At 48.1% G+C, this 24,505-nt stretch overlaps 1 protein-coding gene and 1 pseudogene across 1 annotated transcript in view; both read left to right on the top strand.

Annotated features, from left to right (window-relative positions):
• TMIE (transmembrane inner ear) overlaps positions 1–24,505 on the top strand; it is a 265,362-nt gene that overhangs the window by 57,809 nt on the left and 183,048 nt on the right. The window lies entirely within an intron of this gene.
• On the top strand, positions 19,573–19,690 carry LOC134929821 (5S ribosomal RNA; annotated as a pseudogene).

The raw sequence follows: 24,505 nt of genomic DNA, 5'->3' as shown, positions 1-24,505 counted from the left end.
GGTAGAGCACGTTATACACATTGCGCCAGGTACAGCACGTTATACACTTTGCACCAGGTACAGCACGTTATACACATTGCACCAGGTAGAGCACGTTACACACATTCCACCAGGTAGAGCACGTTATACACATTGCACCAAGTAGAGCACGTTATACACATTGCGCCAGGCAGAGCACGTTATACACATTGCGCCAGGCAGAGCGCGTTATACACATTGCGCCAGGCAGAGCGCGTTATACACATTGCGCCAGGCAGAGCGCGTTATACACATTGCGCCAGGCAGAGCGCGTTATACACATTGCGCCAGGCAGAGCGCGTTATACACATTGCGCCAGTTAGAACACGTTATACACATTGCGCCAGGCAGAGCACGTTACACACATTCCACCAGGTAGAGCACGTTATACACATTGCGCCAGGCAGAGCACGTTATACACATTGCACCAGGCAGAGCACGTTATACACATTGCGCCAGGCAGAGCACGTTACACACATTCCACCAGGTAGAGCACGTTATACACATTGCGCCAGGCAGAGCACGTTATACACATTGCACCAGGCAGAGCACGTTATACACATTGCGCCAGGCAGAGCACGTTATACACATTGCACCAGGTAGAGCGCGTTATACACATTGCGCCAGGCAGAGCACGTTATACACATTGCGCCAGGCAGAGCGCGTTATACACATTGCGCCAGGCAGAGCGCGTTATACACATTGCGCCAGGCAGAGCGCGTTATACACATTGCGCCAGGCAGAGCGCGTTATACACATTGCGCCAGGCAGAGCGCGTTATACACATTGCGCCAGGCAGAGCGCGTTATACACATTGCGCCAGGCAGAGCGCGTTATACACATTGCGCCAGGCAGAGCGCGTTATACATATTGCGCCAGTTAGAACGCGTTATACACACTGCGCCCGGTAGAGCGCGTTATACACAATGCACCCGGTAGAGCACACTGCACCAGGTAAGAGCACTGAGGCACACTGCACCAGGTAAGAGCACTGAGGCACACTGCACCAGGTAAGAGCACTGAGGCACACTGCACCAGGTAAGAGCACTGAGGCACACTGCACCAGGTAGAGAGCACTGAGGCACACTGCACCAGGTAGAGAGCACTGAGGCACACTGCACCAGGTAAGAGCACTGAGGCACACTGCACCAGGTAAGAGCACTGAGGCACACTGCACCAGGTAAGAGCACTGAGGCACACTGCACCAGGTAAGAGCACTGAGGCACACTGCACCAGGTAAGAGCACTGAGGCACACTGCACCAGGTAAGAGCACTGAGGCACATTGCAGTAACCACCTTGTCCCCCCCCCAGGGCCGTAGCGGACACCTCAAAGCAAGAGCGACAGCACGGCCACCGCCTCAGACGGCACCGTGGGAAGCCCCAGTCACAAAGCCCAGCTTTACCTACAAGATCATGGATGACGCCGATCCCTGCAAATCGCCAGCACCCCCCAGAAACGCTGTGGCAACCCATCCATCACCCGCACTCGGCACTAGCCTTCACTCACCTGCCGCAAGCAGCCAGGCGCCAAAGAGGAAGGGAAATTGGCTCCACCTCCTCTTTACATCATTCAGCCCGGGACCAGCATCAGGCAAACATACAAAAATCCCCCTTAGGGATTGGCCTAATGAGGAGCGCGTCACTGGGTCTTTGCAATCACTGGGGACAGTGTGCTTAATGTGTCCGGCGGCGGGGTGGGGTCCGGCGGGCAGCAAAGTGCGGGGCGGGAGGGCGCACGCAAACGGGCAGGGCGGCATTTAGATGTCTAAAAAAGGGGCAGGGCGCAGCGCCCTGTGAAAGACACCTAGAGTGAACACTATGATTATAATATACCCGCTAAAGTAATGTTTTATGACTAGTTAACAACTATAAGTCATGTTACACCCGGATTAACAACGTCAATATTTTAAATGTTCTAACCTTGGATATCCTTTTCAATCAGAAATTCATCCAATCCTTTTTTAAATGCATTTACAGAGTCCGCCATTACCACTTTCTCTGGCAAGGAATTCCAAATCCTGATTGCCCTAACAGTAAAGAACCCTTTCCTCCGTTGTGTACGGAATTTTTTTCCCTCCAGCCTTAACGAGTGCCCACGTGTCCTAAACAGAGTTCTTTTAATAAATAATTACTCTGATAACTCTTTGTAGTGCCTTTTACATATTTGAAGACATTAATAATGTCTCCTCTTAGACACCTCTTTTCTAGTGTATACATATTCAGCCTAGTAAGCCTTTCCTCGTTATCCAGTCCCTCTAGCCCTTTAATCAATTTAGTAGCTCGCCTTTGAATCCTTTCGAGTTCCCCGATATCTTTTTTTATACAGTGGTGCCCAAAACTGAACACAATATTCCAGGTGCGGACGTACCAATGATTTGTACAGCTGCAGGATTACATCCTCGTCCCTTGTCTCAATTCCCCGTTTTATGCACGCTAGCACTTTACTTGCCTTCTTTACAGCGCTTTGACACTGTATACAGTTATTAAGCTTATTACCAATGAGTACCCCCAAATCTTTTTCCAAAACTGTTACCCCTAGACTTACCCTGTTTAATGTGTAGGATGCAAGTTTGTTTTTAGTCCCGAAATGCATAACCTTGCATTTTTCTATATTGAACCTCCTACACAGTTTAGTATCATCTGCAAAGATTGAATCTGTGCTTTCCAGGCCTATTTCTAGGTCATTGATAAATATGTTGAACAGTAGTGGCCCGAGTACGGACCCTTGTGGTATTCCGCTGACTACTGGTGCCCAGCTTAAAGACTTTCCGTTGACCACTACTCGCTGTACCCTGTTGTCCAGCCAGTTACTTATCCATGTACAAACAGTTTTTCCTATGCCAAGCTGCTTTAATTTGATGATTAATCTTCTGTGAGGCACTGTATCGAATGCTTTTGCAAAATCTAAGTAGACCACATACACTGCTTTTCCTTGGTCAAGATTGTCGCTCACTTCCTCGTAGAAGTTAACTAAGTTAGTTTGCATGATCTGTCCCTCACAAACCCATGCTGGTTCTTGCTAATAATCTTAGTAGTCTGCAGATACTCCTCTATGCTATCCCTTATAATTCCTTCCAATATTTTCCCAACTATAGACATCAAACTAACCGGTCTGTAGTTACCCGGATGATTTTTGGATCCCTTTTTAAATAATGGCACTACCTCTGCTATACGCCAATCCTTCCATGCGAGATCTAAGTGAACTATTGAAAATCAAGTATAAGGGTCTTACTAGTTGTGACCTAAGCTCCATAAGAACCCTCGTATGAAGTCCCTCCGGGCCAGGTGATTTATTAATCTTTATTTTGCATAGTCTCTCCCTGACTACTTCTTCACTTAAACAAGTATCTAACCACAAATCCTTACTGTCATTATCGCTATGCACTATTCCCACCGTCAGTTCTTCTTTGGTGAACACTGATGAAAAAAATGTATTCAGTATTTCAGCTTTTGATTCGTCATCATTTATCAATACTCCAAATTCATCTTTTATTGGACCTATGCTCTCCTTTTTTAATCTTTTGCTGTGTATGTATTTAAAAAAAAATTTAGGATTGGTTTTATTCTCTATAGCAATTTGCTTTTCGTTTTCAATTTTAGCTGCTCTTATTGCTTTTTTGAATCTTTTATTGCATTCCTTGTAGTACTGGAATGAATCCTCCTTTCCATTAGATTTAAATGCTTTGAAAGCACGCTTCTTTTTATTGATTTCTGCCTTGACCTTCTTGTTAAGCCACATCATTTTAAGTTTGATACTCCTGCGCTTACTGCCCATGGGAATAAATTTGTGAATATTGCTATCTAGCAACCCTTTTAAAGCATCACACATTTCTGAAGTGTTCTTGTTACTAAACAGAACCTCCCACTCAATGTCGTTTAGTGCACATCTCAGCTTACTGAAGTTAGCCTTCCTAAAGTTAAATGTTTTTGTTGACCCCTTATACAGTAGCTATGTTTCCTAAAAATTATGTCAAATGTGATCATATAGTGATCAATGTTACCCAAAGTCTCCCCAGCTTTAGTATCCGATATGATGTCCACATTATTAGTAATTACTAGATCCAGAGTAGTTTTACCGCTAGTTGGGTCCTCGACTAATTGAGACAAGTAGTGATCCTTTAACATATTTAAGAACCTGTTGCCCCTCGCTTTAAAACATGAATCGTTACTCCAATTTATATCAGGACAGTTAAAATCCCCAATCACTAGGATGACCCCCCAATCCTGCAGCCGTTTCAATTTGCTGCAAGAGTTGTTCTTCCTCATGTATGCTAATATCTGGCTGTTTGTAGCATGTTCCTATAACTAGTTTTTTTGCATCAATTCCCCCACTTGAGATTTCAACCAATAGTGACTCCACATTATCTCCAGTCCCCTCATAAACAATCTCCTTTAGGTATGGTTTAAGTGATGGTTTTACATAAAGACATACACCCCCTTCTCTTTTGCTTGCCCTGTCCCTCCTGAAAAGAGAATACCCCTCCCAAGTTTACAACCCAGTCGTGAGAGTCGTCCCACCATGTTTTCGTAATACCTATAATGTCATACTCAGCCTTTGATGCTAACAATTCCAATTCTCCCATTTTACCTGCTAGACTTCTTGCGTTTGCAAGCATACATTTTAGTTTAGTGGTTCCCTTGCCTGCCTGTTTTTTTAAAGGTATCCCATCACGGTTTACTAGAGCCTCCCTAGAGTTACTCTTACTGACTGTCCTTCTCGCTCTCTCTCCACCCCCACCATACTTAATGCTACCCACCTTACTCTTCTCTTTGATCAACCCAGTGTTTCGGCCTAAATTCTCCGCCCTGACATAAGTATTTTCCCTTATGCCACGTACATCATTTTCTATATGCTGTAATGATGACATATAATTGTTGTTAGTTAATGTTTTGGTAATACCTTTGTTACTAGCCTTTTTAGAACCCATGTACATACCCTTGCCCTTGCCGTTTGCTCTTTCGCTCCCCCCTTCTCCACCCCCATTTAGCTCACTACCACCATCTTTACTACTCTCGCTGCCATGACCCGTAGTTTCTAGCTAAACCCTCCCCCCAGGCTCCTAGTTTAAAAGCTCCTCCAACCAACTAACCATCCTTCCCCCCAGCACCGCAGCCCCTTCCTCATTCAGGTGCAATCCGTCACGACAAAAAAGAGGGCGCCTGACTGAGAAATCCGCCCAGTGTTCCAGGAACACAAACCCCTCTTTCCTGCACCAATCCCTAAGCCACACATTTACCTCCCTAATCTCCCTCTGTCTCCCTGGACTAGAGCGTGGCACTGGCAATATTTCAGAGAATATTACCTTAGATGTCCTTTCTTTTAGTTTCTGGCCTAAGTCCCTATAATCTTTCTCAAGGACATCCCACCTACCACTAACTTTGTCGTTGGTGCCAACGTGCAGCAAGACCGCCGGGTCTTTCCCAGCCCCTCCCAACAATCTATTTTCCCGGTCCGCGATGTGCCGTACCCGAGCACCCAGGAGACAATAGACCATACGGCGATCACGATCCCAGTAGCAGATTGCCCTATCTGCCTTCCTGATGATAGAGTCCCCTACCACCACCATCTGCCTTGGTGCCTCTCTAACTTTCATCCAATTGGAGCCAGAGGGACCACTCCTCTGGTTGCTAGAGGGAACAGTCACCTCCGGCTCCGTCATTTCCTCGATATCATCCGCAGAATCTTCGTCCAATCGGGCAAATTTGTTCGGGTTTGATAGATCAGAGATGTCGTGCCTCCCCGTCTTATTTTTCCTTCTAACAGTGACCAAGCTGGCTACCTGATTATCCTTGTATACCGGTGACCCCTCCCACTCCTCCTCCACCGTTCTGTCTAAACTTTGCTCGAGATTATGAATAGCTCTCAGTCGCATAACGGTCTGCTCTAGATCAGTAACCTGGGCAACCGTTTTCACACATCTCGCGCATATGTATTCACACTGGATCGGCTGCTCCAGGTGTGCATACATCTTGCACGACACGCACTGAGTGAGATTCTCAAACTTGGTCCATACTATTTTTGAAAACTCAACTCCTTATTACCTTCCGAAGAACAATGCAAACAATACAAAACTATGCAATACGATATTGACTATGACCTAGCTGTGAAGAGAATCAATATTCACAACACAGCAGAAACAGTCAATTCAATCACATACACAATAAAGTAGATAATCAATACTTATCTAAGTGGGCCCTCTCCTGCGTCACCAATACTCCTCCTTGCAGATGCTCCAGCTCTCCGCACTCCCTTCTCACTTGCTGCCACGCACCCGGCTTCCGGCACCTGCTTCGTCCACCTGGTTTCTGGCACCTGCTTCGTCCACCTGGTTTCTGGCACCTGCTTTATCCACTCGGCTTCCGGCACCTGCTTCGTCCACCTGGCTTCTGGCACCTGCTTCGTCCACCTGGCTTCCGGCACCTGCTTCGTCCACCTGGCTTCCGGCACCTGCTTCGTCCACCTGGCTTCCGGCACCTGCTTCGTCCACCTGGTTTCTGGCACCTGCTTTGTCCACCTGGTTTCTGGCACCTGCTTCGTCCACCTGGTTTCTGGCACCAGCTTTGTCCACCTGGTTTCTGGCACCTGCTTTGTCCACCTGGTTTCTTGCACCAGCTTCGTCCACCAGGCTTCCGGCACCTGCCTCGTCCACAGTTCACAGTCCTCACTCATGCAGGCTGTGGCTGCAGCAGCACACGCTCACTCACCCAGCAGCAGCCCTCACACCCTTTTTCTCCCCTAGCAACACCCTCTCACTCACTCACACCTTGCTACAGCACTCACACTTTTTCTCACCCCCAGCAGCGCTGGCCCACTCACTCACCCAGCAGCAGCATCCCTCTCTCTTCCTTCTTTCTCACCCACTGAACGTGGCCCTCACACCCTTACTTACTTACTTGGTCACTCACTCACTCACTCTCAACTAGCTGCGCTAGCAGCAACGGCCCGGCAGTGATTGGGCCCTCACACTCACGCACTCTCCCTCACTCCCACACACAGCGGCTCCAACAGCGGCCTCACACACACACACACACACACACACACACACACTCAGCAGCAGCAGCGATCTCCCTGCTGGCCGCTGCCTGCTCCGCTGTGCTCAGCCCCGACACTCAGCCCGGCTCTCGGCCTCCTCCCGCTCGTGCACGCGTGTGCACGCCCTTTCGTCACTTCTGCTCTGCTCCTCTGCTCTGCTCCGCAAGGCAAGCTTCAAACAGTGTGACTGAATTACAAAGAGCTGCCAAGGTAAGTTCATGAATGTTGTATAGGTATTCGCAACAGAAGGGCTCAGGGTAGGAGACAGCAGTGGTCAGGAGATGCTGGGCTTCAAAAAGGGGGGAAGCTGCAAGTGAAAGTAATTAAAACAGATGATTGACAAGTGCTGCCAACTGCGCCCCCTACCCTGCAGCGCTATGTGCGGTGCCCCCTCCGCACACACCTAGCTACAGCCCTGCGGACACACACACACACACACACACACACACACACACACACACACACACTTATTTATTCCATTTTTAAGTGAGCATGATAATCCCAAAAGAAGAGCAAATGGATTTTGTGTTGCAATCTCCGAGGGACCATTAGAGACTTTAATAGTTTTTTAATAGATCTTTTTGTAGCAATATTTTGAACAGGGATCTGTCTCCGTCTCTGGCTGCGGCTCCAGTCTCCTCATATCTCCATCATGACAAAAGCAGTCTGCAGTCCTTGTCCTCTTCTCTCTCTCTGCTGGTTACATCAATGCTGTATTGTAGCTACAGGATAACGCAGGTTTGTGCACAGTAAACAATCCTGAGTGGCCTCTTCAGAGTGACTGAGAAAGCTTTTCTCTGGATGAGCGTCCTAATGGCTTTGTACCTGTAGAAGATACAATGTGACAGACTCCTCTCCCTGCTAATTACACGGTTACACTCTGCATTTCACATATTATCTTCAAATATTTCTTTTAATGGGATTTTTTCCCCGATGTGATAAATTGGGCGCAGAGATGTATTTTGGGCGCGTTCCAGCGCTGCCACAGCAGTAATTCTGAAATAGTTTTTTTATTATTGCTTTTTTGTTACTAAATGACAGTTATTTGTCAGAGGAGTGGCTGACGTGCTGTGCGCAATGATCCTCTTTCCCGTCATGAGGATATTACTGTTCTGCATTGTATCTTTCTTATATACAATACTTTTTATTGAAGCATTGCACAACAGGTATAGAAGTAATATAGTCAGTAGCGGATCTTGCTACGGCCAAGCAGGATTTTTGCCCGGGGCGCCGCATTCCAGAGGGCGCCACCGCTGTGGTAAGATCCGCTACTGGTGTCGCCCAGTGCTGTGTAGATGCCCGATGCTGTGCGGTGCACCGCACTGCATTGTGGGAGCGACACATAGACGCTAGAGGTCATAATTGACCTCTAGTGTCTATGAGGTGCTATGGGAGAGATGTCATGACGTCTCTCCCATAGATCCAAGGACCACCGGCAGCCGGACATGGAGGGCAGCAGTGATCGGGAAGCAGGAGCGGGGCTGGTGAGTATTAATTTATTTTTTTATTTTTCTGTAAGCGGCGCAACAAGGGGGCACAACTCTACAGGGGGCACTGTACTGGGGGCAATACTACTGGGGGCACAACTCTACAGGGGGCACTGTACTGGGGGCAATACTACTGGGGGCACAACTCTACAGGGGGCACAACTCTACAGGGGCACTGTACTGGGGGCAATACTACTGGGGGCACAACTCTACAGGGGGCACAGTACTGGGGGCACAACTCTACAGGGGGCACAGTACTGGGGGCAATACTACTGGGGGCACAACTCTACAGGGGGCACTGTACTGGGGGCAATACTACTGGGGGCACAACTCTACAGGGGGCACTGTACTGGGGGCAATACTACTGGGGGCACAACTCTACAGGGGGCACAGTACTGGGGGCAATACTACTGGGGGCACAACTCTACAGGGGGCACTGTACTGGGGGCAATACTACTGGGGGCACAACTCTACAGGGGGCACTGTACTGGGGGCAATACTACTGGGGGCACAACTCTACAGGGGGCACTGTACTGGGGGCAATACTACTGGGGGCACAACTCTACAGGGGGCACTGTACTGGGGGCAATACTACTGGGGGCACAACTCTACAGGGGCACTGTACTGGGGGCAATACTACTGGGGGCACAACTCTACAGGGGGCACTGTATTGGGGGCAATACTACTGGGGGCACAACTCTACAGGGGGCACTGTACTGGGGGCAATACTACTGGGGGCACAACTCTACAGGGGGCACAGTACTGGGGGCAATACTACTGGGGGCACAACTCTACAGGGGGCACTGTACTGGGGGCAATACTACTGGGGGCACAACTCTACAGGGGGCACTGTACTGGGGGCAATACTACCGGGGGCACAACTCTACAGGGGGCAATACTACTGGGGGCACAACTCTACAGGGGGCACTGTACTGGGGGCACAACTCTACAGGGGGCAATACTACTGGGGGCACAACTCTACAGGGGGCACTGTACTGGGGGCAATACTCTACACTGGGGCACAACTCTACAGGGGGCACTGTACTGGGGGCAATACTACCGGGGGCACAACTCTACAGGGGGCAATACTACTGGGGGCACAACTCTACAGGGGGCACTGTACTGGGGGCAATACTACTGGGGGCACAACTCTACAGGGGGCAATACTACTGGGGGCAATACTACTGGGGGCACAACTCTACAGGGGGCACTGTACTGGGGGCAATACTACTGGGGGCACAACTCTACAGGGGGCACTGTACTGGGGGCAATACTACCGGGGGCACAACTCTACAGGGGGCAATACTACTGGGGGCAATACTACTGGGGGCACAACTCTACAGGGGGCACTGTACTGGGGGCAATACTACTGGGGGCACAACTCTACAGGGGGCAATACTACAGGGGGCAATACTACTGGGGGCACAACTCTACAGGGGGCACTGTACTGGGGGCAATACTACTGGGGGCACAACTCTACAGGGGGCACTGTACTGGGGGCAATACTACCGGGGGCACAACTCTACAGGGGGCACAGTACTGGGGGCACAACTCTACAGGGGGCACAGTACTGGGGGCAATACTACTGGGGGCACAACTCTACAGGGGGCACAGTACTGGGGGCAATACTACTGGGGGCACAACTCTACAGGGGCACTGTACTGGGGGCAATACTACTGGGGGCACAACTCTACAGGGGGCACTGTATTGGGGGCAATACTACTGGGGGCACAACTCTACAGGGGGCACTGTACTGGGGGCAATACTACTGGGGGCACAACTCTACAGGGGGCACTGTACTGGGGGCAATACTACTGGGGGCACAACTCTACAGGGGGCACTGTACTGGGGGCAATACTACTGGGGGCACAACTCTACAGGGGGCACTGTACTGGGGGCAATACTACCGGGGGCACAACTCTACTGGGGGCAATACTACTGGGGGCAATACTACTGGGGGCACAACTACTGGGGGCACAACTCTACAGGGGGCACTGTACTGGGGGCAATACTACCGGGGGCACAACTCTACTGGGGGCACTGTACTGGGGGCAATACTACTGGGGGCACAACTCTACAGGGGGCACTGTACTGGGGGCAATACTACTGGGGGCACAACTCTACAGGGGGCACTGTACTGGGGGCAATACTACTGGGGGCACAACTCTACAGGGGCACTGTACTGGGGGCAATACTACTGGGGGCACAACTCTACAGGGGGCACTGTATTGGGGGCAATACTACTGGGGGCACAACTCTACAGGGGGCACTGTACTGGGGGCAATACTACTGGGGGCACAACTCTACAGGGGGCACTGTACTGGGGGCAATACTACTGGGGGCACAACTCTACAGGGGGCACTGTACTGGGGGCAATACTACTGGGGGCACAACTCTACAGGGGGCACTGTACTGGGGGCAATACTACCGGGGGCACAACTCTACAGGGGGCACTGTACTGGGGGCAATACTACCGGGGGCACAACTCTACAGGGGGCAATACTACTGGGGGCACAACTCTACAGGGGGCACTGTACTGGGGGCAATACTACTGGGGACACAACTCTACAGGGGGCAATACTACTGGGGGCACAACTCTACAGGGGGCACTGTACTTGGGGCAATACTACTGGGGGCACAACTCTACAGGGGGCACAACTCTACAGGGGGAAATACTACTGGGGGCAATACTACTGGGGGCACAACTCTACAGGGGGCACTGTAATGGGGGCAATACTACTGGGGGCACAACTCTACAGGGGGCAATACTACTGGGGGCAATACTACTGGGGGCACAACTCTACAGGGGGCACTGTACTGGGGGCAATACTACTGGGGGCACAACTCTACAGGGGGCACTGTACTGGGGGCAATACTACCGGGGGCACAACTCTACAGGGGGCAATACTACTGGGGGCAATACTACTGGGGGCACAACTCTACAGGGGGCACTGTACTGGGGGCAATACTACTGGGGGCACAACTCTACAGGGGGCAATACTACTGGGGGCACAACTCTACAGGGGGCACTGTACTGGGGGCAATACTACTGGGGGCACAACTCTACAGGGGGCACTGTACTGGGGGCAATACTACCGGGGGCACAACTCTACAGGGGGCACAGTACTGGGGGCAATACTACTGGGGGCACAACTCTACAGGGGGCACAGTACTGGGGGCAATACTACTGGGGGCACAACTCTACAGGGGGCACAGTACTGGGGGCAATACTACTGGGGGCACAACTCTACAGGGGGCACAGTACTGGGGGCAATACTACTGGGGGCACAGTACTGGGGGCTATACTACTGGGGGCACAACTCTACAGGGGGCACAGTACTGGGGGCAATACTATTGGGTGCACAACTCTACAGGGGGCACAGTACTGGGGGCAATACTACTGGGGGCACAACTCTCCAGGGGGCACTGTACTGGGGGCACAACTCTACAGGGGGCACAACTCTACAGGGGGCACAGTACTCGGGGCGATACTACTGGGGGCACAACTCTACAGGGGGCACAGTACTGGGGGCAATACTACTGGGGGCACAACTCTACAGGGAGCACAGTACTGGGGGCAATACTACTGGGGGCACAACTCTACAGGGGGCACAGTACTGGGGCAATACTACTTGGGGCACAACTCTACAGGGGGCACAGTACTGGGGCAATACTACTTGGGGCACAACTCTACAGGGGGCACAGTACTGGGGCAATACTACTGGGGGCACAACTCTACAGGGAGCACAGTACTGGTGCTTGGCAAGCTGAGGCGCAGTTCTGACCCTGCAGGGAACAGCCGGCGCAGAGGGCCGATGGCGTCGCAGTTGATCTGATCCTAAGATGCAGCTGGGATCAGTAAATGCAGCAATGGGTGTGACGCCCCCTACTGCTGCATTACCATATTACAGTCAGAGCAAATAACAAAAGTCTCCAAGATAATTACCAGTCCAGGCGAATAGCGGACAATCCAGGTGGCCTAAACTATCCGGGGTATATTAAAGCAGGATAGTTCAGATAACCCTGCAACCGTACCCCATCAGAGTGGTCAGAGGGAGCAGGAGAACCGCCATTACCCCGCTGGAGTAGACAGTGGCAGTAGGTGAGGTGGGTGCAACTGTGTAAGTAGTGCAGCACTGATTGTATATGCTTACACAGTGCTCACAGAGTGCACATAGTGACTGCCGGAGGCTGACTGCTGATGTACATACACACACACACACACACACACACACACACTAACATTCACACACACTGACACACATACACTGATACTCACATGCACTGACACACACACTGACTCTCTTGCACACACACTGACACTCACAGGCACTGACACACACACGCACTGACACACACACACTGACACTCACAGGCACTGACACACACACACACACACACACACACACACACACTCACACTCACACGCTGACACACACATACACACTGACACTCTCCCACACACACTCACTGACACACACACACTGACACTCACATGCACTGACACACACACTGACACTCGCAGGCACTTACACTCTGACACCCACACACACACTCCCACACTCACTCACTGACACACACACACACACACACACACACACACACACACACACACACACTAACACTCACACTGTCCAATAACACACACACACACTGACAATCACATGCACACACACCGGCACTCACACATACTGACACTCTCCACTAACACTCTCCACTAACACACACATACACACTGACACCCACTCAACACACACACACACACACACACACACACACACACACACACACACACACACACACTTCATACACACACACTGACACTCTTCATACACACACACACACACACACACACACACACACACACACACACACAGGCATTCACACACACACACACACACACACACACACACACACACCTTACCTTCTCCTTCCTGGCCGGGTTACTTCTCCTCCATCTTGCTGTCACCCCAGAACATTGTTGCTTGGGGGAGACGATGCATTTGAGCTCTACCCCCCGCTCCCCTCCACCCTATGAGAAGCTGCTACAGGTGTCAGCCTTCTCTTTGCTGTTGCAGCAGTACAGACACGGGGAGGAGGATATGGCGGTGGTGTTAGAGTGGGCAGGGCTTCCGGGCAAGGACACTCATAACTACGCAGTGGCTGGCCTGGCCCCTTGTGTATCCGAGTGACGTCCACTTCCTAACGCTATCGCATTGTGATTCGCACATGTGCTGTCTGTATTTGTAATGGGGCATTGGGGAACTCGGGAGTTTTATGAAATTTTTCGGGGCAGCGGGCGACTCGGCATTGCGCCGGGAGTCTCCAGTAGGATATGGGAGGCAAGGCAAGTATAGGAAGGGGCCCGAGGGCATTGCTTTGCCCAGATGGCCCTGCATGCCGCAGCCTGTCAATCAGTGTGTTTTTTATCTTTGAGATATACTTGGTTGATCCTTCCCGTAGTATATTCTCGCCTCGAAGATTAAGCCGTGAACCTGTAAGTACATACGGCTGGTACAGTGAGACTGCGAACGCCCCGGTCAGTCGGTTCTGGTCCCTGGCGCTCTCAGGGTCAGGGGTATTTACATTTGCAGGAAACTAACAACAACTGATACAGGACGCAATGGGCGAGCGGTGTGTGACTTTGAATCACGGCGCCCTAGTATATCAGAATTTTTTTCACGGCACCCCTAGGCCAAGAATTTCTTATTAAATGTAAAAAGAAATATTACATTAAGTAGATTGCGTTTATATGTCATCCTTAGGGTCATTTGTGTGGTGAGGGACAAGATTTGCTTCTGTTTGGCCACATATTTTATGACTGGCAGCCACCAGCACTGGTTTTGCCATACCTCCCAACATGACCCTCTCCAGGAGGGACACAATGCTCTGCTTCTGGACTTTTCTCTTCATTTATGATTGACGACACCTGTTTTGGACAGGTTGATGGATAAGGAAGGTGTTTCAGAACAGGTGATGGCAATCATACATTAAGAGGGAAATCCAGAAGCAGATCATTCTGTCCCTCCTGGAGAGGGTCATGTTGGGAGGTATGGTTTTGCCTATTATATTGACCATGAATAATTTGAATTGGTCCTGGACCACCAACCCATGGCACCCCTGCAAGTGTCCCAAGGCACCCCAGGGAGCCACGGCACACAGTTTGGGAACCTCTGAGTTACGCATTGCACCTGTGTAAATCTAGGCTTGCAATTACAGCGTGAACACTTCCACATTTAATCCTTTCTGTTTTACATTTTTAGTAATATGTGGAAGGGTTGTGGAATATTTTATTGTGATTTAGCAGGGTACGCAGCGCTGGGTGGATTAGTGCCAGAGAATCTCCTTCCTCAATATGTTTCACACTCTGCGGCTGCAGCGAGAATATGTGACAAATGTTCTGGAGTTTAATATGCTAATTCACATGAGTAATAGTTCTAATCTCCTGGGCATAAGTAATATAGAGTAGAGAGCATAATAGACCTATAAATTGCAATGCATGGAACAAATTCATATTGAAAAGTTCATATATCCAGCGTACCAAAGGTCAAGCTGCTGATTGATATGTGCAGAGCCGGCCTTAGGCATAGGCAAACTAGGCAATTGCCTAGGGCATTTGGTATGCTTAGGGGCACCAGCAGCTTCTGCTGATTAAAATGATATGCGGCATGCCTATATTCTGTGTGTGACTGCGGCTGTATCTGCATACAAAATGCTATGTTGCAGTGTAGTCCTGGAAATCACTGTAATGTAGCATTTCATATGCAGATATAGCCGCAGTCACGCACATAATATAGGCATGCTGCATATCATTTTAATCAGCAGAAGCTGCTTGTGCATCCTAGCCACATAGTAATGCAAACAATATGCATTTTTATGAACAAAAGGCGCCCGACATTAGCAGAGCTGCCTACTGACTCATGCCAGGCATCTCCTGCAGAACTAGCGGTGGTGCTAGGGGGCACCAGACAAAATCTTGCCTAGGGCATCCTATTGGTTAGGGCCGGCTCTGGATATGTGGTTTCAGTACTCCAATGCAGCAAATAGAGTGAGATGCAGGAACGTAGCACTTCCCTGATATTCCTGCTACCCCTGTAGTACGTGCAGACTGACTAGGAAGGTAATTAGGATAAATTAGGATCATACAAGAGACCGATCCAGAGAGCAGTGTATGGAGATTGTTCATATCTTTCAGTCATACTCGCCTACCTGACCCTCTCCATGAGGGAGAAAATGCTCTGTTCCTGGACTTTCCTGGTAATGTATGATTGCCATCACATGTGGTGAGCTAGTTAATTGATAAGAAAAGTGTTTCACCACAGGTGATGGCAATTATACATTACCAGGAAAGTCCAGGAACAGAGCATTTTCTCCCTCATGGAGAGGGTCAGGTAGGCAAGTATGCTTTCAGTATTATCGCCCAGTGTGTAGGGCCTATTAATTAAACCACACTGTCTATCCATATGCTCCATACCCTCCAACATGACCCGCCCCACTAGGTACAAAATGCTCTATTTCTGGACTTCCGTCTTAATTTATGATTTCCATCACCTGTGTTGAACTAGTTAAATGATAAGAAAGCTGTTTCTTCACAGGTGATGGCAATAATAAATTAAGAGGGAAGTCCAGAAACAGAGCATTTTGTACCTAGTGGGGCGGGTCATGTTGGAAGGTATGGTGCTCTATATAGCTAATTTTGTTTATGGTATTTTTATAGCTGTGCAATATGTGTCAGCTGGGCATTAACAAATATTATTTAGCATTAGCTACTTTTGTATCAACACCACTAGGGCAAAGGACACAGGTCTTTTTTTTCCTTGAAGTGTTTCTATTTATCACCTTGTAACACTCTCAGCTGTGCAACAATTTAACCAGCCAGATACAATGGGGGGTCATTCCGACCGTGTTCGCACGCAGCGGTTTATCACTGCGGTGCGGACGGGTGCGGAATGCGCATGCACGGCGGCCGAAGTGCGCGTGCGCGACGTTGCCCCGCGTCTTGAGAAGGAAGCGGTAGCAGAGCGGACCACAAAGAAGATGGACAGGAAGAAGGCGGACATGGGCGTCACCGCAGTGTTTCCAGACGTTTTCGGGGAGTGGTAAGGAAAACGCAGTCGTGTCCAGAAGAACGGAGGGCGGATGTCTGACGTGAAAGCCGGCTCCTGCATCGCTGTACAGTAGCAAATGCAGGATTTGCATGGGGGGGTTTCCAGAACTGGGTGGAGCCAATCACGGGGGTGGGGACTGAGGTGACCCTGTATATGCTGGGTCCATAAAACTAGTGTGTCTGTGTGTGTATATATATATATATATATATATACATATCTACACATACTGTATATATACCGTATATACACACACATATATATATATATATATACACACATACAGAGCATATTAAACATGCATATATATATATATACACATACAGTACACGTATATATACACATGTGTGTGTGTGTTTATATTTATGTATGTATGTATATACATGTGTATATATGTATGCACATGGATATATATGTACTATAATTAAAAGAAAGTAAACTTTTATTAAGCACTTACTACAAGTGCCACCAGGAAGACAGCAGGCTGCAGAGGACACTAGACAGCCATTAATAATACTCATGCAGCAAAACAAAACAAAAAAAAAAAATTTTTTTTTGGTGGAGGGGGGTTTCTGGTTGCTCGGAAACCCCCCTGGGTGCGCCACTGCTGAGATCGTTGCGCAGGGTAAGTATGTCCAGGGCTACTCTTGTTCTGCATGAATTTTTTTTTCGCTTAGCAGGGCTGCACAAGCGATCGCAGCCCTGCTAAGCTAAAATACACTCCCCCATAGGCGTGGACTAGCTGATCGCAGCAGCAGCAAAAAGTTGCTACGTGCGATCAACTCGGAATGACCACCATTATATTCTCGTCTGCTCCAGACAGAAATTCCATACTTATATAGCTTATTTATGTTTTTTATGATTGCATTGTCACTTACTTTCAACACGTGTCACTGTTTGACAACCTCAGGTGCGGGTACAGTGTATAACCTGATCAGCTGGAGAATTTAATATTTAAACTTAGATAGTAACATTCATAAGCCGCTTTCACTAACCTATGTGTTTTGTGTAAACATGCTCTCTCTGGCTTTTCCCTAAGATGTGTAATTATATTGACATGTGGCTACTGATACTATTCTATCGGATTTTATCCCTTTAATTTAAGAAATATTGCATTGTTGACATATGTGCTGTGCAACAATTTAGTCAGTTGAATGTAATTTTCTGTTGTTTGATCTTCTAGACAGTAACCTTGTGATCTATATAATTAATCCATGTCTATTACGATTGCACTAGTATTTGTTTCTAAATCTGTCATCTCTTAACAAATCGGGGTGTGTTTATATAAATCTGCTGGCTAGATTATTCATTATTTTCAGTCAGTACTACCCATAGACCTTTTTTCTAACTGTAGCGCCCAGCGCTTATGACAGGCAGCAAATGTGAAATTGGACACCGGCCATTTTGTGTTTAGAGACTACATCTCCCAGACAGCCTTGGGTTTCAGAGGATATACAGAGAGACACGCAGAGGCTGTCGGGGGGTGGAGAAACAGAGCATGGGGAGGGGGGAGTGGAGAATGGAATGCTTTTGTCCAGAGGAGTGAAGGAAGAGATGGCCAAGGAGGGAGAAGGAACCATGTCTAAGATATAGCTAAGATGCAGCTGGCAATGACTGGAGAATACTGGGGAAGAAGTCCACGTGACTGTACAGAAAGAGCCCTACGGAGAGGGAGAACCCCAGTCTGATGAAGTTAAGTGGCCTACAGAGGATAATGCATTTCAAACCTTCCTTTTTGACTCCTGGAGAGGACAGTTTGCAGAGGGACACACTTTGGAGGAATGTGAGATAAGTAACGGTTTACAGTGTTATGTTTCTTGGTAAAGACTGATAAATAGTAGCTAACAAAGTGTGTGATTTCAACAAAGAATCAGTTTGTGGAACTACAAGTACCAGCATTGCTGAAAGTGCCAATTGGAACCTGTTAAAGTACCTTTTCAGTCAAGCTATAGCATGCAGAAGATAAGGAACTCTGAAATAACAGTGCACTATAGTGGGGGATGTATTGTCTAATGCTGTATGTGGTATGTGTGAAATTCCTTGTGATACTGCTGTTTTAAGTTGTCATTACCCAGTCAGTGATTGCAAAGGCCAGGGTGTTATCTGCATACAAAAGGGAAGTTCAGGAAGGGACAGACAGACAGGAGAAAGCAGATTCATATGTTATGTTCATTTTTCTTATTACTGCATTATACACCCTTTAAATATGTGTGTGCATTACTGACCAACATGTTCCTATGCCTTTAGTATATGTCCTCTTTTATTGATCTACTATAGTCCCTTGTGTATAAATGCATAAAAGCAATTGCTATTCCAGACCCTTTTAATAAATGTGCCAGGGTGGCTTTTGCAACATATCCGTGTGATATATTCCTGTAGTGGGGTCGGTCTAAGCACGTGGTGGGCAGAGGGTTTCCCGAGTCTCCCTCCGGTGTTTCCAAAATTGAACACTTCCCAGAAGAGCACGTCACGTCAAGATTCGGGTGGAGGCACTAATACCAAGAGAAGTACAAGTTGAGAAGCATTGCAAAGCGGGAAGAGTTTAAATACACACCATTACCCAGAAAGCCCAGGTAAAGGGGTGTTACATAACCGATGCTGTTTGGTTTGGGGTTAACATTCCTGAGGCAATTCTCTAGCAGGGTAACAATCCCGATATTTGGGTACTTATGCTTTACTGTGTGATTTTCTCCTTGAACAAAGGAAGAATATATAATAAAAAAAATTCTTTCTAGATTCTTTTCAGAGTTTTCTATATTCAGGACTCTCATTGTCGATTCAGTGAGGTCCCTGTTTGGTTGATAACTGACAGGACAACTCACAGTCTAACGCCAAAAGCAGATCCTCGCTTTTTTACCTGCCACAAAATACTTTACCTTCCTATTCATGAACTCTCATCAACGATCCTGGGTAAGATACGGGAGGTGTTTCTACTACCAAACCACAATTAAAATGCCCAATCTCGTCCGATCTTGGAAGCAATAAATTGTTGGGCCGGACCAGTACCTGGTGGGTGACCCCCAGAGAATATCTGGTGTAGTAGGTCCTAGGTGAAATCCAAAATCCAGCCTAACGTTGACAGCGGATTCATACATTTCCTTCTTCTGTCTTTTTCTATTCTCAGATTCATTATCATTAGAATGTGTTGGTCCGAATTGTGAACCTGCTTATATTTTTTTCAATATATTCTTCAATATACTGACTATACAATTTTTGAGGGCGCTGCACTTTAACTCCCTAATTCAGGGTATGATTGGTATCCTGCTGCATATTGGGTTATCTTTGCCCTAATTAATTAATATTTTCATATTGTCTGTCTTTCACATACATGTAAAGAAAATTAACATGTAATTTTGCACGGTATATTGAACAAAGGGCTTATTAAATAGTTCTGTCAAATAGGCTTTTATATGGTTGCTAAAAAAAAGTTAGGTTTTAATCTACATATGGTTTTTAACGAGTGCGCCAACAAAGGGTCTTTCTTTTTTGTCCTTGGCACATCGATTGTCAGGCATAAGCAGGACCCAGGTCAATGCGCGTTCCCACACAAATACCCAGGTTTTAGGCTAATGGGCCTAATTTAGACTAGAGATGTGCGGCGGGCACTTTTCGTGTTTTGGTTTTGGATCTGGATGATTTTTGAAAAAAACATAAAAACAGATAAAATCACAGAATTTGGGGGTAATTTTGCTCCTACGGTATTATTAACCTCAATAACATTCATTTCCACTCATTTCCAGTGTATTCTGAACACCTCACAATATTGTTTTTAGGCCAAAAGGTTGCACCGAGGGGGCTGTATGACTAAGCTAAGCGACACAAGTGTGCGGCACAAACACCTGGCCCATCTAGGAGTGGCACTGCAGTGGCAGACAGGATGGCAGATTTAAAAAATAGTCCCCAAACAGCACATGATGCAAAGAAGAAAAAGAGGTGCAAGATGGAATAGTCCTTGGGTCCTCCCACCCACCCTTATGTTGTATAAACAGGACATGCACACTTTAACAAACCAATCATTTCAGCGACAGGGTCTACCACAATCTCTCCTTGCACAAACTGGCTCTACAGAGGCAAGATGTCCACCTCATCATCATCCTCTGATTCCTCACCCCTTTCACTGTGTACATCCCCCTTCTCACAGAGTATTAATTCGTCTCCACTGGAATCCACCATCACAGGTCCCTGTGTACTTTCTGTAGGCAATTCCTGGTAAAGGTCTTCCCGGAGGAATTTATCATTCATTTTGCTGAACATCATCTTCTCCACATTTTGTGGAAGTAACCTCCTACGCCGATCGCTGACAAGGTGACCGGCTGCACTAAACACTCTTTCGGCGTACACACTGGAGGGGGGGGGGGGGGTGGCACCTTAGATAAAATAAAGCGAGTTTGTGCAAGGGCATCCAAATTGCCTCTTTTTCCTGCCAGTATACGTACGGACTGTCTGACATGCCTACTTGGATGCGGTCACTCATATAATACACCACCATTCTTTCAATGGTGACAGAATCATATGCAGTGACAGTAGACATGTCAGTAATCGTTGGCAGCTCCTTCAGTCCGGACCAGATGTTAGCACTCGCTCCTGACTGTCCTGCATCACCGCCATCAGGTGGGCTTGGAAATGTTATCCTTTTCCTTGCGGCCCCACTTGCGGGAGAAAGTGAAGGAGGAGATGTTGACGGGTCACATTCCGCTTACATTGACAATTTTCTCACCAGCAGGTCTTTGAACCTCTGCAGACTTGTGTCTGCCAAAAAGCGAGATACAACGCAGGCCTTAAACATAGGATCGAGCACGGTGGCCAAAATGTAGTGCTCTGATTTCAACAGATTGACCATTCGCTTTGCCAGGATTCAAGGGTGAAGGGCTCCATCCACAAGTCCCACATACTTTGCGGAATGGCTCCGTCTTAGCTCCTCCTTCAATTTCTCCAGCTGCTTCTGCAAAAGCCTGATGAGGGGAATGACCTGACTCAGGCTGGCAGTGTCTGAACTGACTTCACGTGTGGCAAGTTCGAAGGGTTGGAGAACCTTGCACAAGATGGAAATCATTCTCCACTGTGCTTGCGTCAGGTGCATTCCCCCTCCTTTGCCTGTATCGTAGGTGGATGTATAGGCTTGAATGGCCTTTTGCTGCTCCTCCACCTCGTTACCACCTCTTGCTTCAGGTGATGGCAGGGCAGGTTCAGGCGTGTTTGATGGCGCTCCAGTCTTCGGCACGCAGTGGCTGAATGCCGAAGGTGGCCCACAATTTTTCGCGCCACCGACAGCATCTCCTGCACGCCCCTGTCATTTAAAAAAAAAATCTGCACCACCAAATTAATTGTATGTGCAAAACATGGGACGTGCTGGAATTTGCCCTGATGTAATGCATGCACAATATTGGTGGCGTTGTCCGATATCACAAATCCCCAGGAGAGTCTAATTGGGGAAAGCCATTCTGCTATGATATCCCTCAGTTTCCGTAAGAGGTTGTCAGCTGTGTGCCTCTTACGGAAAGCGGTGATACAAAGCGTAGCCTGCCTAGTAGCAAAATGCTGCTACTGGTGCCGCTGCTGTTGTTGCTGTTGGAGGCCATACATCTACCCAGTGGGCTGTCACAGTCATATAGTCCTTAGTCTGCCCTGTTCCACTTGTCCACATGTCTGTGGTTAAGTGGACAGTGGGTACAACTGCATTTTGTAGTCTGCCCTGTTCCACTTGTCCACATGTCTGTGGTTAAGTGGACAGTGGGTACAACTGCATTTTGTAGGATACTACGGAAACTTTTTGTGACGTCTCTGTACATTCTCGATATCGCCTGCCTAGAGAAGTGGAACCTAGATGGGATTTGATACGGGGGTCACATTACCTCAAACAATTCTCTAAGTCCCACAGAACTAATGTCGGATACCGGGCGCACGTCTAACACCAACATAGCTGTCAAGGCCTCAGTTATCCGCTTTGCAAAAGGATGACTCACAAAAGACTGTTGGACAGAGTCAGTTGCTTACTGGAAGTAGTACAAGTGGTCTTCCGACTTCCCCTTTGGGATGACGATCGACTCCCAGCAGCAACAACAGCAGCGGCAGCAACAGCAGGCGTACCACTCAAGGATCCTCCGGAGGATTCCCGGTTAGGAGAGGACTTCTCAGTCTTGACAGTGACGTGGCCTGCAGGACTACTGACGTTCCTGACTGAAGAGGAAGTTGACGTTGAGGGAGTTGACGGTGTGGCTTGCAGGAGCTTGGGTACAAGAGGAAGAAGGGATTTAGGTGTCAGTGGTCTGCTTACGCTCTTACCCAAAGTTTCAAAACTTGACACTGACTTCTGATGAATGCGCTGCAGGTGACGTATAAGGGGGGATGTTCCTAGATGGTTAACATCCTTACCCCTACTTATTACAGATTGATAGAGGCAACAGATGGCTTGACACCTGTTGTCCGGATTTGTGGAGAAATAATTCCACACCGAAGAGATTGCTTTTTTGGTAGTTTGCCCAGGCATCACAATGGGCTTCTTCATCTCACGGACAACAGGTGTCTCCCCCGGTGCCTCATTTAAACAAACCACATCACCATCAGAATCCTCTTCGTCAACTTCCTCCTCAGCGCCAGCAACACCCATATCCTCATCCTGGTGTACTTCAACAGTGACATCTTCTTCAATTTGACTATCAGGAACTGGACTGTGGGTGCTCCTTCCAGCACTTGCAGGGGGCGTGCAAATGGTGGAAGGCACCACCTCTTCCCGTCCAGTGTTGGGAAGGTCAGGCATCGCAACCGCTGACACACCTGGAATCTCCTTGGGGATTTGTGATACCATCTCAGAACGCACAGTTCTTTTCTGTGCTTTTTCCAGCTTAACTCTTTTCATTTTTCTAGCGAGGGGATGAGGGCTTCCATCATCATGTGAAGCTGAACATAGGCCAGTGATAATGTCAAATATTACCTTAAAACATAAAGCTATATACTATTACCGTGGAGCTGCTATGGCCGCTAGACTTATTACACACACTACGGACTAAGTACGCTATTTGCGTACTGAGTACCGTATGGATACGCACTTAGCGTATCCGACGCTGTGCCGTGGGTGCGACGCACGAGCGGCACGTACGCACACGGATTCACATTTCGTACTAAGCACGCTGTTAGCGTACTGAGTACCGTATTGATACGCTATTAGCGTATCAGACGCCGTGCCGAGGGTACAACGTACACGCGGCGCGGATGCACGCAGAGTGATATACAGTAAACCTTAAGTAATGAAACAGTGTAAGGATGTGCTTATACTTTAAACCTTAGCAGTCTAGTACTGCAACAATGTAAAACCTTAAAACCTTAACAATGCCTATACACCTTATAGCGGTTAGGACGCTAAGAAAGCCCTTTGCAGGAAAGTGAAAACACAACACCGGTTTGTGGTAAACCACTGGGCTCTAACACCGCAGTGGATTATTCAGAGAAAAGGGGTAAACAGATACAAGTTATACAATACAGGCTAACAAAGAAATCTAAACAGAATAATAGAGAATAATGGCTACAGAGAATATACATACGTGGGGAATCGTTTGCAAGCGCGTCCTGGACCAGTCCTCAGCTATCAGGGAGAAAGCCTTCAGAGTCTTGTGTGCTGGCCAGGCAACAGTGGTCTTTTTATACACAACACACATTCACAATACAATGGTCACTGTAATCTCATTGTTCATTGGACACAGGGATGTGTCTCTACATTACAGCAAAAGGTCACAGGTGGATTTGAACAGGTAGGCAATGTCTTTCCCCAACTGCTCTGGTGGGAGGTATCCTCAGGATTCCCGCCGCATGTGTAATTTACAGCAAATACAGTTATTGTTCATAATCTACTTCTGTACATAACTAT

Source organism: Pseudophryne corroboree, chromosome 5, assembly GCF_028390025.1.
Source record: "Pseudophryne corroboree isolate aPseCor3 chromosome 5, aPseCor3.hap2, whole genome shotgun sequence".
Classification (NCBI taxonomy): domain Eukaryota; kingdom Metazoa; phylum Chordata; class Amphibia; order Anura; family Myobatrachidae; genus Pseudophryne; species Pseudophryne corroboree.
Note: the sequence above shows the minus strand (reverse complement) of the source record. Positions and strands in the feature narration are given on the sequence as shown.